Source organism: Rattus norvegicus, chromosome 9 (genome assembly GCF_021556685.1).
Source record: "Rattus norvegicus strain SHRSP/BbbUtx chromosome 9, alternate assembly SHRSP_T2T, whole genome shotgun sequence".
NCBI classification, from domain to species: domain Eukaryota; kingdom Metazoa; phylum Chordata; class Mammalia; order Rodentia; family Muridae; genus Rattus; species Rattus norvegicus.
The window spans coordinates 27,052,268-27,078,026 of NC_141542.1; the positions used below are offsets into that span (position 1 = coordinate 27,052,268).

Consider the following 25,759-nt stretch of genomic DNA (forward strand, 5'->3'; position numbering starts at 1 on the left):
TCTCCATCCTTGACGTTTGTCAACAGTTTCTGCAACATAGCTGAGGTGGTAAAGGAAGTCAGGGAGGTGGGACTCACACCCTCATGCCAGGAAAACCCAGACCCCTTTGCTTCAAACATCTTCATCCCTACCAAACGATGTTAAGCAAACCACAATTGAAAAAAAAAAGTTTGTTGAAGATTAGGGAATATCTAATGAATTCAAATGGGTGACATAATAGAGCTGGGTAAATATATTTTAAGTAATCAGCATGGAAGACAGACAAGTGACTATTGAATCTTAATTAAAATCGTATTCTGAGAACTGTCACTTAGCCCATTTCTCCAAACAAAAGGCGGTCTCACCCCCACTTTTGCAGGAAATGGATAAATTATCCTGATTCGGGTAGATAAAATGGGGGAGGTGTTTCCTGTTTGAAGCAGGGATTTGATAAAAAAGGCTAAGAGACAAGACTGGCCTTCAAGAGACGTGGCTTCAAGCATCTCTGAGAGGTGAGGGTGGCCGAGGGGAACAGAGAGTAGGAGACGGGGCCCGGCATGGAAAGAGAGCCCTGAAAGCAGATAGAAGGGGCTGATGTCCCGTTGGCCAGCAGTGCAAGCAGTGGTGCTCTGAGAGCCGAGGACACAGATGGGCTATGCTATCCAACGTCAAATCAGCTTGCAGAGGAGGCGAGACTGCCCATGAGGAGCATCTCCGAGCCAACCCTGGAGCAGAGGAAGGAGGATAGACAGAAGTGAAGCAACAGGACAGCGCTCTTTGAACCTACACTCTTAGCCTAGACTCGAGCACTGGCCCAGGGTGGAGATGGTACCTCCCTGCTCCCATCATGCATTGGATTTCTTCATGTGGAACTCACAGTTCTGCAAGGTAACGATCAGCTCATAGTCCGTAAGGTGCTCTCGTGTAGTGAGAACGAGATGCCCTCTCTGGCTGTTGGCAGAGTACCCTAGCTGAGCAACCTTGCACAATGGACAGCCTGCTCCAGCATACCTTGGGGCCCTGTGCACAGTTACCCATGTTTTAGCTACTGAGAAATGACATTCAAAGCAGTTTGGACCCAACAGAACACTCTCCTCCACCCCAGAAAGGATCGCCACTTACTCAGGATTGCCTGGCGCCAGGCCATACTCCAAGCAAAGGAGGCCCCGCCTGAGGCAGCCATGTGCCTGGTGTACCCAGAACTGGCAGCTTTACTAGGGATTGCTTAGGAACCAGAGACGGTCCAGCTGTTCCGCTACATTTGGGCACTTGTGCTTTCTGCTTGGAGGAAAACTTGGAGAGAAATTTGGGGTTCTCAGAAGCAGAGGGCTCACTGGCTCTGAAAGGCCCACTTAGCAGGCCCTGATGGTAGGGAGCATTCACACATAGGCATATGCATGTACAGACACACACATGTATATGCACAAACACACACATGCACATGCAAACACAGAAGTATACTGGCAAGGAATACAGAACCGTGAAGCCAGGCTGTTAGTTTATTATCAGTGCCTCTAGATGAGATTTTTTAAATTTTATTTTTATTATTTTTCAGTTTTCCAGCATGTGTGTGTGTGTGTGTGTGTGTGTGTGTGTGTGTGTGTGTGTGTGTGTTGTAGGCGGATGTAAGCACATGAGTGCAGATAGCCTGGAGCAGAAGTTACAGGTGGTTGTAAGCCACAGCACAAGAGTGCTAGGGGCAGACAGAACTCTGGGCTCTCTGAAGAGCAGTTTAAGTGCTTTTAACTGCTGAGCTAATTTTCCAGCTTCTGCAGGTGGATTTTCATACTTTAAACAATGCAGGGGTCAGTTAAAATGGGGGAGCAGAGAGCAGCAGACCTAGGCGCAGAAAAGGAAACTTCCTCTGGTTGGTGGTTAATCCTAAGGCCCCTGCAGTCCCCACCCTAGCCCCTCCCTCCTTTGCAGCTCTCCCCACCCCCCAGCCTCTCTGCTTCCAAAAGAAGAGGCAACATTTAGCAGATGGCTGCTTAGATATATGTGCCGTCTCTCCGTCCTGATTTCCATTTAAAAGATATCTTAGCAACCAGCCTGAACCCCCACTCGCCCCTGAAGCCTGTAAATCTAGTGAGAGGCTTTGCCTCTTGCTTCAGGTAAAAAGGGCTAAGACCCTCCAGTGTGCTCCAGGTAGGAGGGTGGGAGGGGCTGGCATCAGCCACCTGGAGGGAGGCAGCAGCTACGCCTTCTCTTCACCACTGTGAGAGAATCACACTGCTCACCCAAGAGGAGCTAGGGAGGCTGTGTCCTGTCTAGTAGTGGGGAGAGGGACCCTGACTTCCTTCCACTCGGGCTAGGAGCACAGACACCAGAAAACAAAGTCTGGGCCTCCATTTAAGTGTAAAGAAGAATGAGTGCTGGTTTCCTAAGCACTCTTCCTGGCCCTGCTCACTAGACAGGAACCCTTTGGTAACGCTCTGCATTCCTCTGTGTTCTAGTTAAGCCACATCAGGACCCCAGCAATGGATTTGTGGTGGGGGCTGGGGAGCCTGGAGGCCAATGGAGAGCTTTGTTTCTTTTCCTGATGTGACTGACCATTAGATCTCCTTTCTCTGCTTTTCATGCTGGCTTGTCTCTTTAATTCTATTGAGGACAGGCAGAGGAGGTAAGGATGCCAGGGGTCCAGATCAGACCCCAGAACAACTCCGGTAACCCTTCAGGACAGAGCAAGCAAGGTCTGTGGGTTTGTGTCAGGGAAGGAGAGAGCTACATGTCTGAGCAGGAAGCCAGCCTTTGACATTGGATCCTGGAGGCTTAGCAGCCAGCATCAAAGGAAGGAGGGGAGGAAGAAGACAGGAGAGAAGAGAGAACACATGAATGTCCCTAGGAGAGGCTCACAGTCCCCCGAGACAGCCTTCTCTCGTTAGCTGCAGAAAGACACCCTTATATAGGACGGATAGCAGCATCTCACACAAAGTCACAGGGACAGGAACCACCTTCTAAACAACAGCGAAGAGAGGGGAGACATGTCTAAAGGGCAGTAGGAGTCCATTTAGGGCCGTTAGAAAGGCTCTGTGTGAGATAGCCTGTTCTTATCAGGAGTCTGCTATTAAGCTACAACTGCCTTCTCTTTGGAGGATCGTATTATGCCTCCGTGTTAACATATCTATGGTCGCTTTTACTGTGCAATTATGTTTGCCTGCCTGTTACTCCTTTTCACCTGGGGACCTTGGTTTTGACAAGAACTATTTTTGCTGGGTTCTTAGTTCCCGGTAGCGAGCCTAGTCCATGGCGCTGAAGAGGCACGTGGGCTGAGTGAATTAATGGGCAAGTAAGTGAACGAACTCTGTTCCAGCAGGAAGAGCCCCTAGTCCACCACACCTCTGACAGCCTGTATCCTGTAATTTGCTACAAGAGTGAGCTTACTCCTGTGGGGCAGGCCATGAATGCTGGGAAATGAGTTCCTCAGAGACCAGTGTCTAACAAGAGCTATGGGGTCTCGTATTTCTCAGCCCTGGGTTAAGACAAACCACGTTCTACACCCCCTTGAGGATTCTCAGGAGGCACGAGCCTCGGTTTCCTTTCACTGCAACCTGTTCCTCAATACAGCCTCTCCCTGACTCCTCCCTGTCCGATTTCCCCACCTCTCTTCCCGCCCTTCCCAATCCACCACCTACATGAACCACTTACACTAAAGTCCTTGTTCCAAATCGTTGTTCCTTTTCTGACGATTGCTGGCCCCAGGCAAGCTTCATAATTGTAACTGGAGTTATGTTACATAAACTTCCAACAGTCTGGACCCCAATGTATGTGAGACACTGGGAATTTGTTTTTTTCTATTTTAAAGCAGGAAAGCCATTAATGGCATCAATGACTAATAAGACCCAGAAGGAATGTAGTGGGGTAATGCTTGCCCCACATATAATCGAGAGGTAGAAACAGTTGGGGTGGAAGAGACTGGAGAGATAGTTTGATTGGTAAAGTGTCCACGAAGCCCTGGGTTCAATTCCCAGCACTACATAACACAGGCCAGAAGGTACACATCTGTACTCTCAACACTAAGAGAGGGGAGGCAGTAAGCTTCCTTTTAAGTCATTTTTGGCTACATAAGTTTAAGGCTAACCTGGGCTACATGAGGCCTTGTTTCAAAAATTAACACCAGTAACAACAACAACCAATCAGCAGGAAAATCCGCCCCTGACTGGATCTAGGAAGCTGTGGAGACGCCCACCTCCCTGTGTGAATGAATGTTCAGGGTTAACAAAGCGACACCCACACATGGTAGGGTATGAAAGTGACCAAGAACAGGGAGATTGGGCTGTGAATGGAGATGGGGTTGGGTTGGGGAATGTGAGGAGGCTGCGATGTGTGATGTGTGACAGCCTGCGTGTGTGACTGAGCAAGCTCCCGAGGGTGTGTGAGGGGGCGTTGCATGAATGGAGGTGAGCAAGCGAGTGAACAGGTGGGTTCCCGTGACACAGCGCTATGTGGGCGAAGGAGGCTTTACACACATCCCTACACACATCTTAGGTGGGAGTGGGGCTGTGGAGAAGGGGTAGGGAGCAGGCTTGCTTGCTCCCCAGTGACGGGGACAAATGCCAGGTTGTGCGATGCTACCTTCCCGTGCACTAATCTCCATGTAGTTTTCGATCTATCCTGTTGGCGATGCAGGAGGTGCATGGCTGGTCTAGGCCTCCAACTTTGCTGTTTCCACCCGTCAGCTTCCACCTAAGCTAAGTGGACATAGTGAGACAGGAGCTCTGATTCACTCTCGATTCTCAACAATTTACCTCCAAGATCTGCGCCTTATTTCACCGAAGTGGAAAGCCAGCGGGTAGCTCTCAGCCCCTGAATGGACCATTTCCCTCCCACCTCAGAGAGAATGAGGACACGCAGGGACACGTTACCCACTGTAAGGGCTCCTCTCTCACACTGAGGGTCTCCTCAGCTACCTTAAACCCCAGGACCAAGCCCTTACCTTCTCCGAAGTCAACCCTCTCGCCTACCTCTACCTCAAAGAAGATGTCAGCCTCATTGACTCTTCAGTACCCTCCATCCTGCCCCTAGTGCTCCACTCAAGGGACGTTTCCAGACTGGTCCACGTCCACTCTGCAACTGGGCTAATGTGGGGAGCAGTGGGCTGCATAATTGAAAGCAGCAGATAATCCAAAACTCATTTCCATTTCGCCGGGGAATGGTCTGTCTATGATTTAGTCTCCTCATTATGTCTGGCTCAGGCAAAATTAAAATTGGCTTTTCTTATTTAAGCTACCCAGGCTACAGGGCAAGCATGGGCTAGGTGGCATTAAAGTTCACTGTGGCTACATATCGCAATTATGTGTTAGCATCTGAGCAAGATATCATACTTGAAGGTCACCAGAGAGAGCGATTGCATTTTTCTCAGCAGCCTTGGGATCCTTGAAGACTAGGATGAGACCTCCTCAACTTGGGTCTCTCTAAGGAGAGTGTTTGTGTCCCCCACACTCGGGATCCCTCAGTCTGGGTTCCCCGAGAATAGGCTGTCTCTCCTTCATTATTACTTACTTATCTATGGCTGGCATCTTAAAGAAAAAAGGGGCGCGTTACTTGGGATTTGCAGTTGCAGAGAATTACAGACCATGATAGCAGAACTTAGGCATGGCGGCAGAAATAGCTGAGAGCTCACTTCCTGAACCACAAGCAGGAAGCGGATAATGTATTCAAAATGGCAGAAGGCTTTAGAAACCTCAAGGCACCTACCAGTGACATACTTCCTCTAGCAAGGTCACGCCTCCTAATCCTCCCCCAAACAGCCACCCAATGGGGATCAAGCATTCAAATGCCAGAGACTTATGGGAGATATCTCAAACAAACCACCACACCCTGAGACCTGGGCTCCCTGTGGGCAGGCAGGGCTGTGTCTACTTTTCTAGCTCAAGTATCAATCTTAAAATAATGCTTCCTGGGTCTAAAGCTGAATTCTTCATGTCAGGGTCCCTGGTGAGGCCTGGACCTCCCTGAACCTTTCTTGTGCCTGCATCACTGGTCTCATCAGGAGTATAGACCACGCTGATAACACAAAAGCTCACAGCAATGTGGATAGCATCTCATCTTATACACAAGCCTGTGGCTATCACCTTGCTCTGTTGTTAGACATTTGGTATAACACTAAACACAGTGTATTTTCTCTTGGGCTCCAGATAACACAATTAAAACAAAAAGTGTAGAGAGAATATCTTATCTATTATACAGATGACTCACGTGTCAATTAAAAATCCTATGGCCCGTGGCTTAGGCAAGAAATAGAAGGTGGATTGTCCAAGAGGAAAAAGGATTCTGGGATAGAGCCAGGTGCAAAAGGTCCTTGGAAAAGGTGTGATGAATCAGACACATGATACCTGAGCACAGGTAACCAGTCATGTGGCAGAGTGTAGATTAAAATAATTGGGTTATTTTAGTCATGGTCTCGTCAGAGTAGAGCCTAGCTATATGGCCAAGGTATTTGTAAATATATTTGAGTTTGAGTCTTATTTCTGAGAGTCTGGGGTTTTGAGGAAAGAAATCAGGGCTTAACTACAACAGCAGCAAAATAATAATTTAGAAAAATCAAAATCGCTTCTTAATGAGTGTTTATTTGTATGTTTCAGCATCTCCTATTTGCGAAACAACAGGAAAGCCCCTGAAACGGGGCATCAGGGACAAAGACATTCTTCATTCCCTCTCCAAGGCTTATTTTTGGGGGGTCCATGAGACATCAGTCTTCCCTGCTGGTCATTTTGGACTTGTCAGATACACAGACCAACAAAAGCATGGCTATTTTTCAGTAGGGACCATCTGACAAATTCTCTCTACGGTGTGACACAAATTCATGTTGGAAAAGAGGCCTATTTGTGAGGGGCCCACAGCGGTCTCTCCTAGCTCCCATTCTCTAGCCAGCCCTGGGTTCTTTCAAGGCTTACCATAGAGGGAGGGGCACCATATCTGGGACCTTCAAGGTCAAAGGGGTATCAGGTCACTATGCATCTCTACCCAGCATGCACATGGGCAATACCACCCCAAAGACTGGGTGTGTCTTGACCTTCCTTATCTTTGCTGCAAAAGATGATTGGCAGATGGAGAGATGGTTCAGTCAGTGAAATGATTATCCTGCCTGCACGAGGACCTGACTCCAGATCTCCAGCATCCAGGTAAAAGGCAGTATGTGGCTATAACCCCTGCAGTTGGGGTAGAGCAGAGACAAGGGAATTCTTGGAGCTTACTGGTAAACCAGCTTACCTAACCAATGAGCTTTTAGGTTCTGTGAGTGACACTGCCCCCACAACAACAACAGCAGCAGCAGCAGCAACAACAGCAGCAACAATGTAGATGGAACGAAGAGATGGCTTAGCAGTGAAGAGTACCTGTCTCTTTCCTAGAGAACAAGGTTCAATCGCCAGCATCTTCATGGCTACTCACAACTGGCTGTAACTTTAGTTGCAGCCCTCCATTGGCCTGTGGGGACATCAGGTAATCACACACTGCATGTTCATGCACACAAGCAAATTACTCATCCATGTAAAACCAAACGAATAAATCATTAAATAAGGTAGAGAGTGACAAAAGAACAGATCTATGTTGATGTCTAGTCTCTACATGCACTTACATACCTACATATATGTACCCACTCACAACACATAAACAGGGCATTTGGCCCATGCTTATAACACTGGGGCTGAGGAATCAGAGACAAGTGGATCTCTGTGGCTCGCTGGTCAGCCAGACTACTTTAACCACATTTCATGTCAACAGGATATGGTGCCTCAAAAATCAAGGTGGATGGTGCCTGAGAAATGAAAAAGTTGTCTAGCCTCTGTCCTCTACAGCCATGAAGACTCACCTGCACGTGCACACACACACACACACACACACACACACACACACACACACACACGCCTATCTGCAAGCGCACAGGAACATGGTCATCTGTCTGCTCATGTTATGCAGCTCTTTTGTGTCCCCAAGTTTTAACAAGAAGGGACAGAAAGACTTACCTGTCAGGATCCTAGAGGAGTAGTTAGCAAAGGACATAATCAAAGGGGAGTTGAAAGGAAGCTTCAGGAAGGGACTGCTGACCATGGGCAAGCAGGTCTAGAGAACTGAAGACATGCCGCACCAGAGTCTGGCAGTGGAGAGGAGCCTATTTCCCCAGGCACTGCTAGATAGAGGAACAAAGCAGACCCCAACCAGTATAGGGGTCGGAAGAAGAGCTTCCTAGAAAGAAGACAGATACAAGCCCTGGTGGCCTGCCCTTTGGGAGGGGCGGGTCAAAAGAGTGACTTCCTCTAGATGCCTTTCAGTGGCCAAGCCTCACCAGCAGTCAGAGACCAGGGATACTGCTCAGCTGTCCATGTGGTATGGCCTCCAGGGCACAAGAAATGTTGGATGTGGGTCAGAGATGACTTGGAGAAACAAACAGAAGCCAACCAAGAGGGAGAGCCCCTCCTTTCTCCCACTAACTCTCCCAAGGAGTTCCTGGATCTCGGAACCTCTTGAAAGTATAAGAAGAAGAGGGGGAGGATAAAGGAGGAAAGGGAGAAAAAGAGAAAGATTAATCCATTGGAAACAAGGAACCCCACGGACTAAAGGGCAGTAAATATGAATTCAATTTGGTTTTGCCATTTACGGGTTCCAGCCTCCGAAGGCTCTGACAGGCTGATCAGATAAAGGCCGCTGTTGTCGCCATGATGGCACATTTAAATTTTTATTGCAAACACCAGGCTCCATTACCCAAGGTTTGCTTTCTGCATTCCTAATCGTTTCTGTCTTCGTGTCGGGTTGGACTGGCCTCTTGCCTGACAGACAGCAGGGAAAACATGGCCAGTTCTCTAAGTCCCCAGAGGTTCTCCTGACCCTGCCTCAGGCTTACAGAGAAATGGGCTGTCTCCCTTCTCCAGCTTGCTCCTTTCTATTTATTTAAAAATGTTATTGTGCATTCCAGGGCAGTGCACATGCCGCACTGTGGGTGTGGATGTCAGAGGACAGCTTGTGAGAGTTGATTCTCTCCCTCTACCATCCCCTACCGCCGTGGGACCATGGGTATCGAACCCACAGAACTCAGGTCGTCCTCAGGCATGGCCAGCAAGTGCTTTTACCTGTTGAACCCTCTTGCTAGTCTCAGACAGGGCCTCTTCATTTCCCTCTATCTGGCTTCCTCTGTTCCCCTACTCCTTCTTTTTCCTTTGGTTTATCCCCTGGAGACTATGTGGATTAAAGACCCTGTAGCTAGGCTCCCTCTTCCTCATTGACAGGAGCCTGCTCTATTCAACACACTGGTTCAATCATTCAGCCAGGCTCCCAGGGAGCACCTGACCAGGTAGGCATATGGGACATAGGGACAGGTCTTCTTCTCAGAATATCTTCCTTTTATGGACGGTGTCCTGATGGTAGCCCATAGCCAAGAACTTCCAGGGGCACCAGGCCAATATGGCATCTCTAATCTCTATGTGCATAGGCACATACCACTCCAAAGACCAGATATGCCGAGTCCCGCTCATCCTTGCTTCCTTTTTACAATGTACACTGGTAGCTGGGAGACGGCAAAGTCAGTGAAGCGACTATCAAGCAACCACGAGGAGCTGCGTTCTGATATCCAGAGTCCATGTGTTGGGGTGGGGCACCTTCCTTTTCTTGGGGGAGCTTATAAATCTATACATGGACAGCCAGACTCCAGGAAAGAGAAAGAGCTATGAGTAGTGTGTTAGTATTTACTCTCTGCCCATTTTACAAAACAAATGGAGGGTCAGGAATCCGATAATATGTGCCTAATGATTTAGAACAAAGGCAGAACTGAGATTCCAAACCAGGCATGCCCCACTCATCTCAGACAGCCACTGCTCTCAAGAGGAAAGAAAGTTAGATCAAGTGTGGGTTTCTGTAGAAGCCTGCCCAGCAACTAGGACAAGGGGACAAGCTTCGAGGAAGAGGTAGCTTTGTCACTTGTCTCTTAAGTGAGGGATGGTGGGGTTCCAGAAGATAGGGTGTCATAGAGAATACCCTAGTTGGTAGAACAAAGATCAAGTATGTTGGTTGGAGAGAGGTAGGCATTAGAGATGCTATTTATTTGTCTGATTTTGAGACAGGGACTCAGCATGTGGGCTGATCTGGAACTCTACGTAGATGAGTTTGGCCTCCAATTCAGAGATCCATCTGTCTCTGCTTCCCAAGTGCTGGGCTTACAGATGCCTTTTAAAGGAAGAGCAAGCTGGATTGGGCGACCAGGCACACTAACAAGGGCACAAGCCCAGTCACCAGGAGGCTGAGGACGCACCTGAACTTGAACCCTGCCTCTCCTCTTTCTGGCTATGGGACCTTGGCTATCTTGCTCAATCTCTTGATGTTTGCTCCACTGTGAAGGTAACTTTTTTGAGGATGACTAGGGTCAGTGGTGCAAAACATGTATGCACATCGTGAAATCTCAAAGCTGTCTCCACTCCGGTTCTTACACTGTGGGCCTTCCTGTGGCAGTTGGCTGCAGCCAAAGGGGGACCTATAAGAGAAAGGATGTTCAGTTGCTACCAAAGGGAAAAGCTAAACTGTGAGGCATATTCATGGAACTCTCAGACACTCTGAGGAGACCTGAGCTTTTAGCTGAAAGGAGGCTGAGGCAACCTGCACGGGAGGAGGCAACATAACCCAAGCTGTGCTCCTGGCTCCAGGGCAAGTCCTCCTCCACTTGCTATCTCAAGACTTGGGGCAGGGTGCCTCATGACGCTAAGGAAAGGCAAGCAGAGGTGGAGAACAACTTTTAGTGAAGGAAGAAGGCTGCCAGAGTAGAAGCATATGACCCTTTGGTGGTCCTAAGGCTTCCCTGTCTGTGGCAACAAGAACCACAGAACAGAGCAACCTGTTCTCTGATCAACACAGGCTTTCCAGCATGTCCTTCCCCACTGGCTGTGTACCACCATATCTCTGTCAGTAAGATTCTGTGAATTTACTAGACTAAGTCATTTGAAATTATAATTATTTATGAAAGCAATTGCTGGGGTCCATACAATCTGAGCAAATGGTTCCTCTGTCTCCTCAGGGAGACTGTAGTCCATGAAAGGAGAGTAGAGAAGCCTCACAGAGAGAAGACAAATTAACTAGCTTCTTCCACAGTCAGGGAGAAGACAAGTAGCCAGAGAGAATGTTACTCGCGTTCGCTTTGATTTTGGACATCCAGAGACGTGGCATCCTTCTTATCCTGGGTTCCTGAGGACAGGTTATCTCCCTCATACTTAAGGTCCCTAAAGACAGATCATGTCTCAAACTGAGGATCACAAAGAACAGGTCATGCCTCTCAACCGAGAACTCAAATAGAGGCCCCCTTCAGGACAGGGTATGTTTTCTCAGACGGGAGCTTCCTGAGGATGGGCCATCTCCCTTAGATGGGCCTTCCTCAAGACAAGACATCTCTCTGACTGGGGCTGGCTGTGGATAGATCCTTCTCCCTCTCAGACTGTTCCCTGAGGATAGGCTGTGTCTCCCTCAGACTGGGCTCCTTTGAAGACAAGTCATGTTCCTTAAAGGATGTGTCATTCTCAGCCTAGGGATTTCTGATGACAGACCTCTACCCTCAGATCTTCTTGTGGAGAGTGATGTTTCCCTTAGGCTGGGTTCCCTTGACAATGTGCCCCTTAAGGGTCTCCCGAGAGTGGGGCTGCGTGGTGCCATGATTCAGTGCTTCCTCACCATGATAGTAATTCTTCGTGTCACTGTATTTCTACTTTCTGTACAAGACAACTTTGATTTAAGACAAAGCATTTCCTTACAGTTTGTCTCAGTCTCTTCCATATAAAAGTGGATTCTTTTACTTCATAGTTGCCTAGAAGTTATGGTACTATGGGCTGAAGAGAAAGTGATCTTCACTCTCAGTCTTCCTTCTTCCTTGAATTTGGTTGTCTTCATATCACCATAAACAGCTGTTGCTGACAAATGACTCCTTCTCCCTCCTGGACTAACTGGGGACCCAAGATAACCAACATATTTGTCTATAAACCTTTACTTTGATTTTACTTATTAACTTTTGTTAGTTTGGGGACAGGTTTTGTGTAGGTCCAGCTGGTCTTAAACTCTGTAGCTGTAGCTGGAGATGACCTTGAACTCCTGAAGCTCTTGCTTTTGCCTTCTGAGTACTGGCATTGAGCCCACACAGACACTAAATAACACAGCTACCTAGCAGCGATGATAATCGATAATTAACTAGGCAAATATAGGGACCACGTCCAAGAGTTTTGGGGTGCAGAAACAAGATTTATGGAAAGTGAAGCATGATTCTGAGGTATGACCAGCTGAAATGCTGGGGCTCACTGGCAGAGGCCTCTCTGTAGTTCCTTTGGTGGGGGAGTCTGAATACTCCTTGACTTGTCCTAAGGTTTCAGAGAATTTGTAAGTCTGGGGCACAAGCTCATACCAACCAACTATGATCAGCAGAAGAGGAACAGTTTGCCCCAGGGGAGGCAGTAAGTTCTGTGCTCCACAGAAAGTCCCTTAGTCGCTCAGCAAGGGAAGGCTTGTTTCTCCATACCTCACATCAGCCAGCCCCAGATGAGGCAAAGAGATAATTATTTTATCTACAGGATCAGGAGGCTGGAGTCCATTTAAAATCAGAAGAGACCTACCCACTGCTGCCAGGCTGCGCCTACCACCTTTACATCACCCCAGATGCCCTGGACTGCTTCACATGTACAATAGAACGGTTGTTTGAAGATAAGAAACTCTTGAGTCCACTTTAACCACCAGCTTTTAGGTTCCATCACTTGCTGCAGTACTCCGAGGAATCAAATAAATAGGCAATTGGACTCTTAATGGCTAGTGGTGTTAAATGAGAATTCTGCACTGCCTTAATTGAAGGACTGAGCTCCTAGTGATTTTAGGATTTTAGCACCTTGCTTGTGGATGTGGAACTTGGAAACAGTTCAAGGAAGGGGAGTCTCGGTGATTCTCTTGGATCATAGTGCATGGATGTCTTCTTCCTGCTAACATAAGACAAACCAAGGAAGCCGGTACCTCTAGCATAATATCCCCGTGGGGAGCCATAGAAACTGAATGGATGAGCTGCAGATCAGTACAAGTAGAGTAGGCCTGTGTGCTAAAGGAAGAAAGCTTAGCAACTTACTGCTGTCGTTAGAAGGATAAAGGACCAAGGAATGACCACACAGAGGCTCCTGTTTATCCCTAATGTCCACTCTGTCCTTTCCTGGTCAGAGGCCCCAAGTGTACACGGAAAATAGAGTTAATAATAGAGTATTTCATGCTTAAGAATTGCTAAGAGTACACTTTCAAAGCTCTCTCCATGAAAACATCAAGTATTTGGCATTACGTCATTATTCATTATTGTAGTCACAATCATAACATCGATTTATAGACCCCAAGTACATGCAGTTACATGTTATAAACTTAAAAAGGTAGAAAAAAAAGAAACAGCAGCAGAGGGGTGAGGTATAGAAGGGGAGCAAGAGAAGGCAGAGAAGGAGGAAGAGGAGAAAGAGGAGGAGGGAAAGACAAAGAGGAGGCTGCTGCTCATAGTCCTGAAATGTTATGTTGTTACAAGGCTGCATAAGAAAAGACTACATTTCCCAGCCTCCCTTGTACCTGAGTGTCTTAGGGTTGCTATCCTTATGATGAAACACCATCACTAAAAGTAACGTGGGGAGGACAGGGTTTATTTCAATAACAGTTCCACGCATTACTTAATCAAAAGCAGTGGGGACAGGAACTCAAGCAGGGCAGGAACCTGGAGGCCGGGATGATGCAGAAGCCATGGAGGAGTGCTGCTAATGACTTGCTCCCCAAAGCTTGCTCAGCTTGTTTTCCTGTAGAACCTAGAACCACAAGCCCGGCGATGGTACCGCCCACCGTGGGCTGGGCCCTCCCACATCAGTCTCTAATTAAAAAAATATCCTACAGGCTTGCCTACAGCTCGATTTTCTCAATTGAGGTTCTCTCCATTCAGATGACTCTAGCTTGTGTCGAGTTGACGTAAAACTTCCTAGTACACCAAGTGCAGTCTTGTGACTAAGTTGGAGCCAAAAGTTCTAAGTAATTATATACTGTGCATCCTTAATTAAAAAAAAAAATACACTTTTGCTTGCTCCCTACTTCCTGCCAACTGGGTGTAAGTGGGTGAGTAGAGCTTGAGGAATCACCTTGGATCATGAGGTGGTAACCACGTTTGAAAGATACATACAGTTCAGTGGAAGGAACTTAGATCCTGCTAATCACGGCAGCACCACCCTGAACTTCCTGTATATTTTTAAATTATAATGTTAACTGTGGAATACTTGAAGACTTAGGAGCAGTTATAAATCCTGTACTCCCTTGTTCCCTTAGCAGCAATATCTTAGGTCACCACCTTACGGTGCACACGAGTGTTGTGCTACTCACTGGAAGACATTCATTCCTTGCTGCCTAGACTTGTATAGGAGAGAGAGATAAAAATCTTATCCCAGGCAGTTTATTACTGACTTGAGGTTTGTTTTCTTATGTTTTTGTGGGATTCTTGTTGTTGGTGGTTTGTTTTGTTTTGTTTTTGTTTTGTCATTCACGAGTATTTCTTGCACAGTTTCCAAAAAGTATACAGTGGCGTCCCATCTCCAAGTGTACAGAGTGTAGACAGTTGGCTGAAGGAGGCTCCTTTAAGATAAATAAAGTGGTGGTGCTATGGACCATCCCCTGTGATGGTGCTCGTGGACTGTCCCCTCCTACCCCTTCACTTCATCCTTGCCATGTTTTTTCCGTAGCTTTCTTCAGCTCTAGGCTCAGCCCCTTTCTTTGCTTGAACTACGTGCACACCCTACCCACTTCTTATCTGCCTAACTCTGCTTCTCCTGCTGATGCAGAGGGATCTGAGGCACTTATTAGTGTAGCATCTCATGTGACATGTCAGGGCAAGGCAGTGAAGGTGGGTGGCATTTGTTGGTATTTTCAACACAAGTGAAAGCAAATTACATTGGAGTTAAATGTCAAAGGCTCTGAGCTTTTCCCAGACAAGGGAGGGAGGATTACCTCCTCTCTGGGACAGCCTCTTTCTCAGTATCTTGGAGTGTGTGTGTGCAGAGTGGGCGTAAACACTCCAGAAACCCACAAGAATGGGCAGGGGCACAGCATTTGCCCAGTGTCTCGATTCATGGCAATTGAAGGCAGACTGGTTCCACACAGCTAACGCTCAAGTGAGGACATGAATCTGCTCTCCACCCTGTCATCCTAACCACATCTACTCAGCTTGGACTACACATGAAAGACCCTAGAGCAGGCACTGAAGGGAATCCTATGATGACAGCTATGACTGGTTCCTGACAGAGATAGGTCTCCTTCAGAGAAGACACCCTGGATATGAGCCAAGGGCAAGAAGGAAATAATTGTCATCAGAAGCTGTAGGAAGTTCTTTGGATGCACGGACAAGGTGAGGAAGGAGAAATACCTTCAGAAGCTTTGCAGTGAGGCCTGAAGGGAGGTCATTCAACTAGGCACAGCTGTAAGACATGTGTGGCACTGGTTTCAAGGGCAGCGTGAGAGATTTATCATTATTGCTCCTCACTGTGCCATCAGTATGTCCCAAACTTCAGGTGACGGACACTAAAGGATCCAGACATGTGTGACATGATTTAAAAGACGGGTTTTTAGCTTGTTTGTTTATCTACATACTCCAGGGAGAACTTCCTGGGGCTCGTGAACTGTGACAAGGGTATGCTGAATTTTGAGTGACCATCCACTTTTCTGGAAAGGATAGCCAAGCCTTCATGACACTGTTCCTGGTGGAAATGGTTTCTTCCACATGTGTCTTAGTTGATTAAATTCTCCAGCACGAGCAACTTAAGCGAGGAAGGCCATTCTCTGGCTCACGGTTCAAGGGTACAGACTCCCTCACGGTTGGGAAGTCAAGGAATCAAGGATTCGAAGCCTCTAATCACATTCCATTTACAGAGGAAGTACAGAGGGCTGGATCCGTGCTGTAGATCCCTTTCACCACTTACACAGCCTAGGATCCCAACCAGGGAATAGTGATGCCCTCCGCGGGCAGGTCATCCCACATTAATTAGAACAAAATGACCCCTCACAATGATGGCTAGCGTCCTACTTTCCAAGTGACTTTTACATCCCATCCAGTTGGCAGTTAACACTAACCATTGCGTTAAGTTTAGTTCTTATTCCCAATGTAGGCAAGGAGACTCTAGAAATAGGAATAGCTAGACCTCAGTCTGCTACTCATCGGCCTTAACTTCCCATGTAAAGAGATGTGTCCCCTTAAATCCTGAGACTCATATTCCGTGCCTAATTGCTGATGATTCTCAAGCAGTCCTGCCTCAAGAGAAGTGGAGGGAGTAACAAGCCAGGGTCTGCCCCAGCAGAAACTGCATAGTCTGTTCCTGTCTGGCCTGCATGATTGAATTACCAGCCCTTTCTCGAATTGTGCCTCTCTCTGAGCAGGCCATAGAAGCCTGTGATGGGCAGAGCTGATATTTCATTACCAGGACTCAGTAGGGCCGTGCTGGTCCTAGTTTGCTGACAATTAGGCCCTGAAATTGGAGATCCAGGCAGCCTCCTGTGTGAGCCTCACCCTCAGTAGGAGCAGGCCATCTCATTAACACTCTGTGGCCATGTTTATAGCTCTGTGTGGTCAGAGACAGCAAGAAGCCTCATCTAACAAGGTACGAAAAAGATGCTCTGTGTACACCATCTCTGGGCTCAGAGATGGAAAGAAGGATCATAATGGCTCCCTTCCAGATTAGAAATGAGCTTCAAGGGGGTTGGGGATTTAGCTCAGCGGTAGAGCACTTGCCTAGCAAGCACAAGGCCCTGGGTTCGGTCACCAGCTCCGAAAAAAAAAAAAAAAAGAAAAGAAAAGAAAAGAAATGAGCTTCAACTCCACAGGCTGCAGGTAGAATCTTCTAGAAACCTTCTCTTTCTCTCTTCTTGTCACATCCAAGGGAGCCCTCTACTGAAATAATATTCTGGTTGCGCCTAGCCACTATAAACCACTATTATCTTCCCTACTATTCAGAGAGAAATAGAAGAACACAAAGGTCAGGGAACCTTAGAAGATTCTGGAAAGAACTCTAAATGGCAATTCTAACCTCTCTAGCAAAAGTCTGCTGGGAATGGGAGTAGGGTAGACACTAGAATGACACCGCCACTCTAGATCACCTAGGTTGACTTCTGCCAAGACCAGGGCAGGTCAATATCCAAAGGTTCAAGGCCAACCACACCCTGGCCCACACACAATGTGAGCTTGTTCCTGGGACACTGCACCTGTCCCCAGCTAACCATGATCCAAAACAAACCATCCCAGCTGGCAAAGTTGCAGAGTTTATGATGTCACCAGCTGAGGTTATGACATAACCGGGTAGGCTGGGGTTAGATTTGGCTAGATTGTCACCTAGAGCAGTGTGACATTGGAAAGAGAAAAAAGCTGAGGTCCGTGGTGTGTGAGCAGACTCTTCCTAAACTCTTCATGTTGGAAGCTACAACTGAAGGGCCTAACTGTGGACCAAGGCCAGAGAGTTGTAGAGATGGATTTAAAGCACCAAGAAGAAATGATTGCATGAACAGGCTCCTAGGAAACCAACAACTTAGGACTTAGCACTTTCCTAACACAACACTAACATTCACATACATTCACATGCAGACATGCACAAACATACACACCACCAACACAGGTGCACACACACATACTCACTACACATGCATGTACACACATGCATGCACACACCTACACATAAGCACATGTATACACACACTCACATATACACTCAACACACATAGAGACACTCAACTACACACTCACATACTTACACACACACACTCTCTCTCACACACAGACACACTCACACACATGCAAATAGACACACAGACACACACTGTTGATGCTAGCGGGGGGACACCTTGGAAAGAAAGCTGATGTCTGTGGTGTGTGAGTAGACTCTCCCTAAACTCTTCATGTTGGAAGCTACAACTGAGGGGCCTAGCTTGATTGGATCTGGAGTCAGCTAAAAGGCAAATACCCATGCACTCCTGTGTGGCGTTTTCTTGATCAGATTATTTGAAATGGGAAAGTCTATGCTAATGTGAATGGCCTCTTCCAGTGGCAGCCCAGAGAGAGGAGATGGAGGAAGGTTTGCTTTGTCCTGCCTGCCTTCACTCTCTCTGGCAGATTCATCTACCATGTTGTTGTTGCTGCTGCTGCTGCACCTTCCTCTCCCTCTGGGATCCAGTCTTCCAACATACAGTTCCCCAGGCCTTCAGTGGCAGGCTGGGACTGCTATGACTTCCAACCTTGTGACTATGTAGCTGCAAAGTTCTCAGCCTCTGATATGACACAGTCCCTGGGGAACTGCCTAGTCCATGTGGGGCAAGCCAATCAAACAAATCCCCTCTTGATATAGATTCATTCAGGCCTAACACAAGAGGCTACTTGCACCTACATACAAAGATATCCACACAAAGATTCAATTACACCATTGTTTGTAATAGCCGACCATGTATATGACATAAATACCTGCTTCTAGCCCGCCCAACTGTGAAATACTGGGTTGTAAAGCTAGTGTAATGGGAGATCATTTTGTATTAGTGAAAAGGACATGTATATGCACAAACACATATGCACATGTAAAGACATATACACATAAACACACAGGCACAACTATCCCTATATATGTATATATACATATGCACATGTGCACATACACGCACATACACAGAAGAGAGACATCTATAATAAGTTATTATTACCCACCCACCCATCAATTCATCCACCCATCCATCCATCCACCCATCCATCCATCCATCCATCCATCCATCCATCCATCCATCCATCCATCCTTTATCTACTCATCCTCCATCTACCATCCAGCCTCTATCTTTGCTTGAATAAGACAGGAAAGTTGCAAAGATTTTTCCAGAAATGCTACAGGAAACCCAAGGCTTCCCACAGACCAGGTGTCTGTTGTGCATATTTTTCCATTCTCAATTTTTATTCAAATGTATTTTCCTTATATAAGGTGTCAGAAAACAGACAACGTAAACAAATATCTCAGTTCTCTCTGTCCTTTTCCATTATGTCTGCCTTGGTGCCGTTTCTTGGCAGTTGGCCTCTGGCAGTAGCCTTCTATGGAGACTGCTTGCCATAGCTTCAACAAATAAATCATGATCTATCTGCCTCACAGCCTCTCAGACCATCGTACCGTTGTCATGGCTGCCCTGAGGAACTCTTCTTTGTGGTCCTGTGAGCTATGCATGTGTCTGGGCTAAGACCCACACCCCAGAACATGGAGCAACTCCTGAGAAGCCAAGACATGGAATGGAATGGAGTGTTGTTCACTCGCTGTGGGGCACTGGCTAGGGGGGCCCAGCAGACAGGCGGTGCTCTGGTTTGAATATGAGCCATCTCCACAGGCTCATGGGCTGAAAGCCTGGCCCCCAGCTGGTGGTGCTATTGGGAAGCATGGAAACTGGTAGACGGGGTCTAGTCTGGGCAAGTGGGTCATTGAAGGTACAATTCTGAAGGTTAAACCTGCTTCTCATCTCTGCCCCCTTTCTGTATCTCATGGGGGTGAGAGGTGTGTGGGTGTACACATGCCATGGTGCATGCATATGTGTGAGTGTGCACATGCCATGGTGCATGGGTATGTGTGGGTGTGCATACGCCATGGTGCATGCATATGTGTGAGTGTCTACATGGCACGGAGCATGGGTATGTGTGGGGTGCACATGCCATGGTGCATGCATATGTGTGAGTGTCTACATGGCATGGAGCATGGGTATGTGTGGGTGTGTACATGCTATGGTGAATGGGTATGTGTGGGTGTGCACATGGCATGGTGCATGTGTATGTGTGAGTGTATACATGCCAAGATGCATGTATATGTGTGGGTGTGCACATGGCATGGTGCATGTATATGTGTGGGTGTGCACATGGCATGGAGCATGGGTATGTGTGGGCATGTACATGTCAAGATGCATGTATATGTGTGGGTGTGCACATGCCATAGTGCATGTGTATGTGTGGGTGTGCACATGCTATGGTGAATGGGTATGTGTGGGTGTGCACATGGCATGGTGCATGCATATGTGTGGGTGTGCATATGCCAAGATGCATGTATATGTGTGGGTGTGCACATGGCATGGTGCATGTATATGTGTGGGCATGTACATGCCAAGATGCATGTATATGTGTGGGTGTGCACATGCCATAGTGCATGTGTATGTGTGGGTGTGCACATGCTATGGTGAATGGGTATGTGTGGGTGTGCAATGGCATGGTGCATGTATATGTGTGGGTGTGCACATGCCATAGTGCATGTGTATGTGTGGGTGTGCACATGCCAAGGAGCATGGGTATGTGTGGGGTGCATATGGCATGGTGCATATGTAAAAGATAGAAAGCAATGTGTGAAAGTCAGTTCTTTTTCTTCCCATATGTGCTCCAGGCATTAGTAACAGGTGCCTATCCACTGGGTCATCTCACCGGCCCCCTTTTCTCTCTTGGCCACCTCACGCTGCCCCATCATGGTAAATCCCCGTAACTGTAGATAGTAATAAATCTTTCTATCCTAAAATTGTTCGTGTCAGGCACATTGGCACCACAGGAAAAGTGTAATTAACACAAGAGGATGGCAGGCAGACAGGCTCTAGCAGGCTTCCTTTCAGTATGTAGGGTTTCCAGACCCCCTGACCCAAATTCTGCTTGCCTGTGCATATGCACCTTGTAAAGGACCTGCACTGCCTCCTCTGGCTTGTCACCAAACAGAGACCATCAGGCTGAAACATTGCCCTGCATAGATTCCCATTCTATTCTGCCTTTCACCCACTTTCACTCTTTCTGTCCTAAAAATGTGCCTCAAAATACATTAGCAGGCAAGCTCTTGGTTATGTGCCCTGGGTTCTAGGAGGCACAGCTTGGGTGAAGGAAGCAGGGCACCACGGACATGACTCTAAACGTAGACCTAGTTTGTAGCCCATACCTTCTCTCTGTCTCCTCTCCTCCATGAATTGAACAACCTTTTCTTCCCTACATCTTCCTACCACCATGATGGTCAGCTTCACAAATGGGCCCAGAATTAATGGAGCCATAAATAATAGGTTAAAATCTAAGCATGAGTCACAATAGATTTATTTTAATTTAAGCCATCCTCTCCAGTATTTTGGTCACAGCAATACAAAATTAACTAATAAAGTTAGATTGAAATGCTGACTCATCTGAGAGAAAAGAACCAAAATGCAGGTATCCAGATGTCAGGTAGAATTCTCAGAGGACTCCCAAGCTTCCTACTCTACAGACAGTCCTTATTCTCTTGCATGTAATGGATGGGGACAGATGACTATAATGAGCCAACACTCCTGTGACTGAGTTGAATTACATGGACTAAGCTACCAGTGGAGGTCCCTCACCAACCGACAACTAAGTCAAAACAGATGGCACCTGGTGGGCCTGACCTTAGCAGAAGACCTTGCAAGGCCTCGGCCTGTCCCCTGGCTAGACAGATAGCAAGTACAAGAGGAATGTCTCCTGTTGATGGTGAAGAGGGATTATGGGTGGTCTCAAAAAGTAAGGAATTATGGGTAGTCTCAAGGAGTAAGGGATTATGGGTAGTCTCGAGAAGTAAGGGATTGTGGGTAGTCTCGAGAAGTAAGGGATTATGGGTAGTCTCGAGAAGTAAGGGATTATGGGTAGTCTCAAGGAGTTAAGAGGGCTCCAGCAAGAAGAGAAAGCACCTGAGCTTTAGCACCAAGGAACTAAAACCCCAGGGCACTGTGGGGGAAATCAGAACTGGGTATTTTCTGGTCAAGCTTCTAAATGAGAATCATGCTTCAGCCACAAGGCCCTGACACACCAGAGGCTTGGCCACCACTCTGAGGTAATAAATCTGCCCTCATGTGTTAAGTCTGTGGTCCTTTGTTATGCCGAGGTAAAATTCCAACAGAGAGCTTCAGCAGTAGCACGGATTCATTTTCAGACTAAAAGGAAGAGGCTGCTACCTGCCAGGAAGTCACAGGTGGCTTATAGGACCGGAGCCATAGGGAAACTTAGAACCAGGTGAAACTGGTTCCTCCATGGGAACTGGCCTCACTCTGGTGCTGTTCTGAGGACTTCCAACTGCTGAAAATCTTGTCTCTTGTGCTCCACGTGTGGTGAGGGCCACAGGACAGCCGTGATAATGACAGGATGTCACAAGTATCCCTTTGTGTTTGGGTCTCTTTACAGTTATCAAAGCTGATTCATTTGTTGGCTTGTTTAATTCTCCCGGATCCCTAAGGGAATTGTTAATATTTTCACAACGAAACAAAATGAAAACAGATCGTTGAGTGTTCTCTACGGCTACATAGTTATTAAAGGCTGTTGGAGAACCAGTCCTAAGGCTCCTGGCTCTCTCCAAAGAGAAGCAGAGGAGAGAAAGAGAAAAACAAAAACCAACCAACCAAACAGAAAAACAATAGCTGTCTTCCTTGTGTCCTTTGGAGTGTCCCCGGCAGGATCAAGTGTTGGGTACCAGGCCTTAGGTTGTGGTGCTGTTCTGAAGACTGTTAAGCCTGTAGGAGCCGAGATGGAGGTGGTCCTAGAGAGAGAGCAGGTCTTCGAAAGCTATACTTACACCCTTGGCGTCTCCTCCCCCTCTCTGCTTCCAGTCAGCCACCTCATGATCCAACTACCTGCATTGGATGGAGTCTCCCAAGTTTGGCTTCCCTACCGTGAGGGGTTCAAATCCTCCTGAATGATGATTCACAATAAACCTCCTTTTAAAGGCTGTTAGGTACTTTGGTCACAGTGATGCAAAAGTTTCACACGGTCACAAGAGGATGCCTCAGAGGAGCTGGACTCACAGAGTAATTCTGGCATCAAGGAGAATGGCTTCCTAGCAAACCCCGTTTGAGCTGAGCTCAACCAGGAACAGGCGAACCATGCAGCTCTCTGAATCCTTTCTGAGGGAAGGATGGAGCTGTTACCCAAAGCCTCCACCGTAAGTCGTCCCTAGGGTACTCCCTCCTATGCCTTTGTCCTTCTCTTCCTCTTCCTCTGCCTCCTCCTCTTCCTTCTCCCCTACTGACACCTACCTGTTCATGCCTGCCGCTTCACCCCCAGTCTTTGCTCACTGAGTGACGACACCATGCAGAGTTATGAATGGACAGTAGCAGTTTCATATTCCTGTCACCAAACCAGCAGAGTACATTTCCTCACAGTTCCAATGCAAAGGAGGCATCCTAATTATGCAGTGTGGATCTGAGCCTTTAAAATCTACATAGGTGAGCTGTCTGCTCCAGAAAACAGCCCAGCATTCCACAGGGAGGTTCCGCATCTAGGATTAGCCCCTTTCTCCTCAAAATAACTATCAAGCCAGCCACACGCGTAAATGCTGGATGTTACTCCCCCTCGGAAGCGAGTAGTTTCTTTGTCTTACGGAGGGCCTCAGATGGAAAGGGTCATCAGAAAAGCCTAAGGTTTCTACAGATTTTGTGAAACACCTGTGCTAGACACTTCTGGAATCCACCAGTCACCAGCTCTCCTTCCTACTCCACAATGCTTCCAGACCTCTTGCAGACTTCATGGCTGCCTGTGAGGATATTCATCATGGTCACCTTGTAAAGTCCAGGCTCTCTCCTGTCCCACCACAATTGCCAAGAGGAACATAAGTTCTAGGAGTTGCAGCCATGGGTGAAGGCAGCCATCCATCCTGAGCCTGGGTTTTTGATGACCACATAGAGTGTGGTAGCCCCTTTCAGGGTCACTTACATAGCTGAGGTGTTTTTATTGCACCAAATATTAAGATCAAAGGCTGATGAGTTCTTGCTATTATGGAACTTTGCTTATTAAAAAACTTCATATTAACTTATTTTGCTGGTGGCTGAGTGAGTTCACTTGCAAAAGTTAGGGGACAATTTGGGGGAGTCAGATTTCTCCCTTCACCATATAGGTCACAGGGATTGAACTCAGGTCATCAAGCTTGGCAGCAAGCCCCTATATTGGCTAAGCCATCTCACTGACCCCAAATTCATCACTGAAGTTCATCCCTCCTTTCACTGCACTGAGCCTGTCTCCCCTTCATCCTAGTGTGGACATACAGGAAGCACTAGAGTAGAGAGAACAGCTTTGTCAGTTTTTGGGTGTGAATGCCATCGAGTTAGGTGGGGGTGGTGGGCGGGCTGGTTGACTTACCCCAGTGAAGAAGACCTCACTGCAAGGCATTCACCCTATTCACAGCCAGCGATGGCTTGCACTAGGAGGGGCATGGAGAACTGAACTGTGGATCTTCTCATTGTAGAGTCCCTACACAGGAGCAGCAAAAACTTAAGACCCTGGAAAACGGCAGCAGCCTGCCTTAGTGTTTATTCCAGAACTCTCCACAGCTGTGTGTACACACTGGGCTTTTGCTCTCAGCTACCAAGGTGGGTTGATGTGCAGAACAACCTTCGGCCAACAGTCGTGTTCTGCAAAGGTAACGGAAGCAGCGGGGCAAGTGTTTACAGTCTCTAGCCTCTGCTTCGGAGAAAGCTCTGATGACCAGCTTCTCTTTCCAGTTCCTGTGCGTGGGATGGCAGGCGCGGGAACCAGCAACCCAGCTCCAAGTATGTAGATAAGTGCAGTGCCCATGGGTACAGCTGAACCGGGACCCGGCACTGTGTGACTCTGTGGAGCTCAATGAGGAACTTACAGGACTTGGCTCTCTGCTTTGGCAACTTTCCAGGAATTGGACACATGTCCTCAAGCTTGGGGGCAAGCCCCTTTACCCACTGAGCCCCAAACATTGACACTTGCTGCCTCACACATGGTGGGTGAAGAATCACCACGAGGGCTTGCACGCCTGGAAAGGGGAGTTTAAGTGGGCACATGAAACGTTCAACTTCAGTCTTCTGTTAGGAACTGTTCTCGTCTGGTTTGTAAGTCATCTCAAGTCACTTTCCTGCAGTGATGCAGTCAGAAGGTCTCAAACGGTGACACCCCTGGTGGCTCTATCTTGGGACTGTGTTGCCTAGACAGTGAAAGTGGACCTCCGGGATGGGTCTCGGAAGCTGTTCAGCCCCTCTGATTCCCATCTAAATCAGCCTCCTGGTCAGCAATGGAGCCTTACACCCCAGCTGACACATCAGGACTTGCTCCAGCTGTCACACCATCCCCACAGGATGGACCCCGAACCCTTGAAACCATCAGATAAAATATCTGAGATTTTATCACAGCGGTGAGAAACAATGATCGTGCAGCTAACAACCAATACAGAGGACATTTAGACCAGAGAACCATAGCCACGAGCCAACATTTATAACTGCTGCATAACGCTGCCTGCACGCAGCAGAGGAATGAATGGGAGACCAGGCGTTCAAAGCCTACCTAATTGTGGGCTAGCATGTGAAGTCTCCTCAAAGAGGCTCCTTTGCTTAAGCTCCCACCGATAGCAAGGCTAAGCGTTGAGCCACTCAGCTGAGAAGTATTTCTGTCAATTAAGTCAAACATCTGGTTAATGTGGCGTTAAAATCAGTCACCAGGGGCTGGCCACCGCCCCAGGCCTCCTCCCGAAGCCCCAGTAATGGAGGAGATACCTTCTTATTCCCAGGCCCTGATTTGCATACCCTTCTCTGATTGGTGGGTGAGTCTAGCCTTGTCCCCAGGCCCTCCGGTGAGCCCAGGAAAAGCCAATCTGTGGGCTCTGAATTGTCTGTCGGAATGACAGCTGGATGGATTCCCAAACCGGGTGGCAGGTTCCTCAGAAGCACAAATTGCCATAATAAATGCTGATTGTCCCAATTACCTCTAATTGTCTAGCTCTGTAGCAGGAGCATTACCAGAGACGAGGTCTGCATGGGAGAGGGTCTATTTGGCAGATAACCCCATCCAGGGAGC

At 47.6% G+C, this 25,759-nt stretch overlaps 1 protein-coding gene and 1 long non-coding RNA gene across 4 annotated transcripts in view; one reads left to right on the forward strand and one right to left on the reverse strand.

Moving 5' to 3' along the window:
• Positions 1 to 25,759, reverse strand: part of Lrfn2 (leucine rich repeat and fibronectin type III domain containing 2) — a 170,946-nt gene that overhangs the window by 37,402 nt on the left and 107,785 nt on the right. Inside the window, exon 2 of one of the 3 annotated variants that reach the window (XM_087565771.1) lies at positions 7,189 to 7,404. The exons of the other annotated variants lie outside the window; for them this stretch is intronic. The gene's annotated coding sequence lies outside the window, so the exon portion shown is untranslated. The remainder of the gene's footprint in view (positions 1 to 7,188; positions 7,405 to 25,759) is intronic. 3 annotated transcript variants of the gene reach the window in all.
• Positions 21,594 to 25,663, forward strand: LOC134480337 (uncharacterized). The gene is made up of 2 exons (XR_015629007.1): positions 21,594 to 22,886; positions 24,186 to 25,663. It is a non-coding gene; the product is annotated as an uncharacterized LOC134480337 (long non-coding RNA).